This window comes from Callithrix jacchus, chromosome 9 (assembly GCF_049354715.1).
Source record: "Callithrix jacchus isolate 240 chromosome 9, calJac240_pri, whole genome shotgun sequence".
NCBI classification, from domain to species: domain Eukaryota; kingdom Metazoa; phylum Chordata; class Mammalia; order Primates; family Cebidae; genus Callithrix; species Callithrix jacchus.
In genome coordinates this window covers 37497885-37504548 of record NC_133510.1, presented here as the reverse complement: position 1 = coordinate 37504548, position 6664 = coordinate 37497885, and the positions used below count along the sequence as shown (strand labels likewise).

The following is a 6664-nucleotide window of genomic DNA, read 5'->3' as shown; positions in this document are numbered from 1 at the left end:
TTTTCAGGACCAAATGTGTGGATTTCATTTTTGTCTTCTGTTTTCTAATAAAAACCTAAGCTGTTATTGAGCATAATTATGGTGTCAATAAACAAGGGCTATATATTCAATCTGAACCTAATTGCCCTTTAAACACCACCAGAAATTAAATAAGTGGGAGAAGAATGCACTTATCAGAAATCTTCTTCAGAGTGTCCTATGTGTTACTGAATTGCATGCTCCTTTATTGCAACGTATGCAGGAAGAAAGGGGTTATTTATGAAGCACAACACCCCTCCCTACTCCCTCCCAAAAGTCCTTCCTCACAAAGTCCTTCCTCACAAAGGGGTATGAAATGGACCCTAAACTACCTTGTAAGGATGTCATCAAGGTGTGAGCAGCATTGTATTCCTTCCGGAGGCTTTAGAGCAGAATTAATTTCCTTAAGCTTTCCAGTTCCTAGAGGCCTCCTGCTTTCCTTGGCTCGTGGTCCTTTTATCAAATCACTCTGACCTCTGCTTCCATGATCATGTCTCCTTCTCTCATTCTGACTTTCCTTCTTCCTCCATTTTCTAAGACACCTTGACATTATGTTGTACCTACTGAATAGGCCAGGATAATATTCTCATCTCATGATGCTTAACTTAACCATATCTGCAAAGTATCTTTTGGCACTTAAGGTAACACATTCACCAGTTGTGGGGATTAGGAGGTAGACACCCTTGGGGAGCCATTATTCTTCCTACTATATGGCATGTACTATTCTGGAATAAAAGGGACATGGATTTAAACCCTGAATTATTATTTGTTCTGTAGGACTTTAAGGAGATTGCTGAAGTTGTAACCTCTTTCCAAAGCTCTAAATTGGTGATCTTAGTTATATCTTAGTTATATAGAGTAGTTGTTGAGAGTCAAATAGCCCGCAATGCAAGCTGAATAATACCAACACAATGTTTACATCTTATTTGCTAGACTAATATTTCTCAAAATTCAGTGACTAATGACCCTTTTCAAGAAAAAGTTCTCTTCAGCATTGATAAAATATTTATTTTGTTACTTAAATAAATACAGCATAGAACTGGGTAAACTTTTGTTTACAACTCTTAAACAAATGTATGAAGCAATTTTTTTTAAATTTTTTAGTGCATTTTAGGTTTTGGGGTACATGTGCAGAATGTGCAAGACAGTTGCATAGGTACACACATGGCAGTGTGTTTTGCTTCCTTTCTCCCCTTCACCCACATTTGGCATTATTCCCCAGGCTATCCCTCCCCAGCTCCCCCCCCCCACTGGCCCTCCCTTTTTCCCCCCAATAGATCCCTGTGTTTAGTACTCCCCTCCCTGTGTCCATGTGTTCTCATTTTTCATCACCCTCCTATGAGTGAGAATATGTGGTATTTCATTTTCTGTTCTTGTGTCAGTTTGCTGAGAATGATGTTCTCCAGATTCATCCATGTCCCTACAAACGACACAAACTCATCATTTCCGATTGCTGCATAATAGTCCATGGTGTATATGTGCCACATATTCCCAATCCAGTCTATCATCGATGGGCATTTGGGTTGGTTCCAGGTCTTTGCTATTGTAAACAGTGCTGCAATGAACATTTGTGTACATGTGTCCTTATAGTAGAACGATTTATAGTCCTTTGGATATATATCCAGTAATGGGATTGCTGGGTCAAATGGAATTTCTATTTCTAAGGCCTTGAGGAATCGCCACACTGTCTTCCACAATGGTTGAACTAATTTACACTCCTACCAACAGTGTAAAAGTGTTCCTTTTTCTCCACATCCTCTCCAGCATCTGTTGTCTCCCGATTTTTTAATGATCGCCATTCTAACTGGCGTGAGATGGTATCTCAATGTGGTTCTGATTTGCATCTCTCTAATGACCAGTGATGATGAGCATTTTTTCATGTTTTTTGGCCTCATATATGTCTTCTTTTGTAAAGTGTCTGTTCATATCCTTTGCCCATTTTTGAATGGGCTTGTTTTTTTCCTGTAAATCTGTTTGAGTTCTTTGTAAATTCTGGATATCAGCCCTTTGTCAGATGGATAAACTGCAAAAATGTTTTCCCATTCTGTTGGTTGCCGATTCACTCTAGTGACTGTTTCTTTTGCTGTGAAACAAATTTACAAAGCAAACAGAAGTAAGCATTGCTTGCAATCTGAATTGCATACTTGCTACTATGTCATTGGATTTTTCCAGTTAGGCATTCTTATTTACTATAGGGGGGTGTGTGTGTGTGTTTGAGATGGGGGGGTCTCACTGTCACCCAGGCTGAACTGCAGTGTCATGATCTCATCTCACTGCAACCTCTGCCCTGGGTCTCAAGCTGTCCTCCCACATCAGCCTCCTGAGTAGCTAGAGACAAAGGTGCGCACCACCATGCCTGGCTATTTTTGTATTTTTGGTAGATATGGGGTTTTGTCTTATTGTTCAGACTGGTCTCAAACTCTTGAGCTCAAGTGATCTGCTCACCTCAGCCTCCTAGAGTGCTGGGTTTACAGATGTGAGCCACTGCACCAGGCCACTGTTCATACTTGCTATAGTTTGTTTTTTTTTAAATCCAAAAGGCTTTCACCATCTTTCAATATTCAAATTATGCATTAGGAAAACTTTATGAGTAGGTTGGTCAGCCATGATATCATTTGGGCTGCACACATCACCTGCCTGGGTATAAACATAAAATCAGACACAAGCACCTACTTCACATTGCAGTATCAACTCTAAGAACATCTAGTATTGCATTTTGTAGTACTAGCCAATAAAGTGACTATTTAAGTTAATATAATTAAAATTTCTGTTCTTCAACCACCCTAGTTGCATGTGGCTGTGGTTATCATATTAGACAGTATAAAATACAACATTTTAATTATTGTGGAAAGTTGTGTTTTAAAATTTTTACAGAGAATTCCATACCTTTAGACAACTTAAAAAACTGCTGTTTAGGAAACACTACAGTAGATGGTTAGCCATGAGAAAAGGAATTATTTCTATTGTATTAACTTTTTCCCTAGTGCTTAGTGCTTAATAAACACTTGTTGAGAAACTGAATTTCCAGTTTAAAAGGCAAACTGTATATAAATTATGTTTTCAAACTAAGAAGTTCTGTGATGGAATAAACATACTAGGGACAGAGATAAAACTTGCAGATCTTTTGTTCACCAAAAGAAACATCAGCCTATTTAAAATAAATGCTTTACACATAGCTAATTATTTCACCATATTTATCATAAATAAACAAATAAAATTTAAATTATCATTATTCTATGAATAATGACCATCAATTATTAGGTTAAAATATTTTTATTAATCATACTAAATGAACACTATCAAAATAACAGATTTCATGGAAACTAAGACAGCATCCAGAGTAAAATATACATGTTGTTATTGGCACTAATTAATGTCTTTACATATCTACTAACTTCACTGTAGAGAACAAATATGTTCCTCCAAATTTATATACAAATTCTAATTTTAACAATCAAATTATTCTTTAACTAAACTATGGCATTTGTTATGGAAAGGAAGCCTCACTCTTTTTGTTATATTTCTTGTTTTGTTTTCACACAATGAAATTGTTATGTAATTTGAAAAATTATCTCCATGCTGTTTGTGTTGTAAAACCATGGTTTTTTATTAAAACTTTTATTCTTAAGACTATATTGATAACAGTCTAAACATTTTACCTTCATCTAATATAATCTTCACATGCTGGTATTTAAAAATCTTCTTGTAATAAACACAACTCTAAGAGATTATTGATTTACATGCTAGAGAAATGAAATAAGCTTATCAGTGATGAAATACATGCATGTATCCTACTTTCTGGAAAATAAAATACTTCATTACTTCACTGTTTGTTTTACAAAAATTATAGTTTTTATTGGAAGTTCCATGAATGTGCCTGGTAAAATATAATGGAATACTTATATTTCTCTTGAGAATACTCTAATATATAATATATTTATATTTCTCTGAATTTGAAGGGAACAGCCTAAAACTGTACACCACAAAATGCAAATGTAACATAATTTTGCCAGGAACCTACTCTTTCCAGCAGGAAATATAGACCACAATAATTTAATTCATGCTGGAAAACAATGCTTTCCATTAGCACAATTTTATTTTCAAAACCAGAATAAAGTGTTGATTTAGAAATAGTCTCAGTCCTCATCTTTGGAAAGATTCAGTTTTTCTTATTCAGGCTACAAGTACTTGTAAAATAATATGTAAACATGTTTCACCTAACCACATTCATTTTGGCTACCCAGTTTGATGTGAATTACCATGAAATGGGGATTAACAGGCATAACTGTGGACTATAAAATATGTCATATATAAATATTCTTGAAAAACTGATTCTGAAAGAGCTAACATGCCTTTCACTTATCTTGGAACCTGGAGTAATACTGATGTCCTTGAACAAAGTGATATATTTAGAACAGATGACTGGCTGCTATGGGGATTTAAATAACCTATGATTTAAAAATTGTCTGTTTCTCTACTTTACTTTTTTTCAGAAATAATTTTATTGCAAAAAAGGCAAAACAGGGGTAAAAACCACACCACTTAGCTGTTGATACCCAAAATGACAAATTTTGAACATGCTTTTATCTTAAAAGCCACCAACAGTAATCTGGAACTATTTACCCTGATAGCCACTTAGCCTTAATTTTAATAGTTTCTGATGCTTCTATATTCATTATATTCCTGTCTCCTTTTAAGCATCTAAAACAAAGATATCAGCACATAATAAATACTTGTTGATTAATTCATTGAGAAAAACATAAGGTAAACATTAAGTAGAATGTTTTATTGACTTAGGTCAGCTGGCAATAATTACATGCATTTATGCCTTATTTTACTTCACTGGAAAAAAGACAAATGTTATATTAGAGACTTCTGACTTTCAGGTATTTGCTGCTCTTGGCTGAGAATGTTCAGCTCTTGCCTGTAATGTGTGCTTCAGCATTACAACTCATCAGCAAAAGGTGTATGTCCCAAATTTCCACTAGCTGCCATCGACTTTTTGCCAGAAATGAACTTCTTTGCGGCATTTATGATATCAGCGTTAGCCACTCAATCAATCTGCTGAAGGACTGTGGATGGTGGCATGCAAAAACCGGCAATTAGAGCCTGGGACCCAACTTCTTCTAAGACACCCTCAGAAGACTCCACTGACATTAGGTATCCAACTTTCAGCTTGTTCTTGGCAGTCTGGACATCTGTGTTGGAAAGGTTTCCTTGAGCGATTGCTTTTACTTGATTATAGGCAGCCTTGATAACGTCTCCAGCAGCTGCGGCCTGGGAGATAGTATAAATCCCAAAGAGTCCAGAATCTGAGTAACCGGCATTAAATGCAGAAACATCGAATGGCTGGTGAGTTGCCTTGGCAACAGCCTGGTGCAGATGACTGGTGGTGTTGCTGCCCCTTTTGATATGTGACCCAGCACCGAGGACATGTGGAAGAACACTAAATGCATTTGCCTCTGCACTTTCTGCCGCAGCACTTTCGCTACAAGAGCGGCATGGACAAGACTGTCTCCATTCTGTTCTCGGATTTCACCTCCATGGTATTTGGCCTTTGCACCAGATAAACCAAGTCCACCTCTCATGTTGAGAAACTGTTCAGCAACTTGCTTTAGAACAGGATGACTCACACCAAGTCCAATCCAAGCCATTCTTGCACTTGTGAAATGGTTCTGAACGAAGTAATGTCACTCCTCTGGTGTCACTTTTCCAATCCTACAGTCAGAACAATACAAGGGATTAGCCAAGGCACTGGTAAGCTGCTGCATGCAAATTTTCAATGACATGAGTCTGTCGATTCTGAAAGGCGACAGCCTTGTCAATCTTTAGCTGAGGCTAAATATCACCTACTTCCCAGTGACAAAATTCTGGTGATGTGGTGACACTGAGCAGGAACTCCATTAGAATATCAACATCGCCCCGCAGGCATTCCACAGTGTAAGCCATGTTTTCCCTTGTTGCAGTCGCACTTAATAAGCCACCAGCTGCTTCAATTCCGCGAGTTATTTTGAAAGATGAAGCTCCTTTTGTCGTCAGACCAGATGCAAGACGCGGCAAATGAGTGGCTCCTAAATTGTTGGAGTCCTCATATCTACTGCCTGCTTTAATGAACAAATTCTTGATAGAGGAGCGTAGTTTTCCAAAAAAGCAATCTCACCAAACCATTTGGTAACTTGGTAAACTCAAGGTCCTGAGGTTGTGGCGGTGCTCCTGCAGGCACAGCTATGGCTTTATCTTTGGCGACAACTTTGAGAGAATAAAATCTCGAGAAGGACCCGGCTCTGGTTAGTAGCTTCATGATTCAAGATTGTTCTGACCCACAGACACTGCCAGATTATAGGAAAGCAAGATAGTTGTTTCTCTACTTTTTAATATTCTTCTGAAAATAAATTTGAATGAACTTCTTCAAATCTTTCACATAATCATACCTCTTTACTTTTTCATGTGCTGATCTCTCTAAATGGAATGCTCCCCCCTCCTACCCACACCTCCTTTTTCTGACATCTAATTAAATTATATTATTTTAAAATTTAAACCTGAGCATCTTTGTGAAGCTTTCTCTAACACTAGGTATAAAGCATCTGGCTTGTGAGTATTTTTTCAGGTATATCAATTTTCCAAAAATTCATCAGATTTTTCAATT

At 37.1% G+C, this 6664-nt stretch overlaps 1 pseudogene; it reads right to left on the bottom strand.

The window, feature by feature from the left end:
• Positions 1 to 4496: 4496 nt before the first annotated feature.
• Positions 4497 to 6339, bottom strand: LOC100414542 (cytochrome b-c1 complex subunit 2, mitochondrial pseudogene; annotated as a pseudogene).
• Between the last annotated feature and the right edge of the window lie 325 nt (positions 6340 to 6664).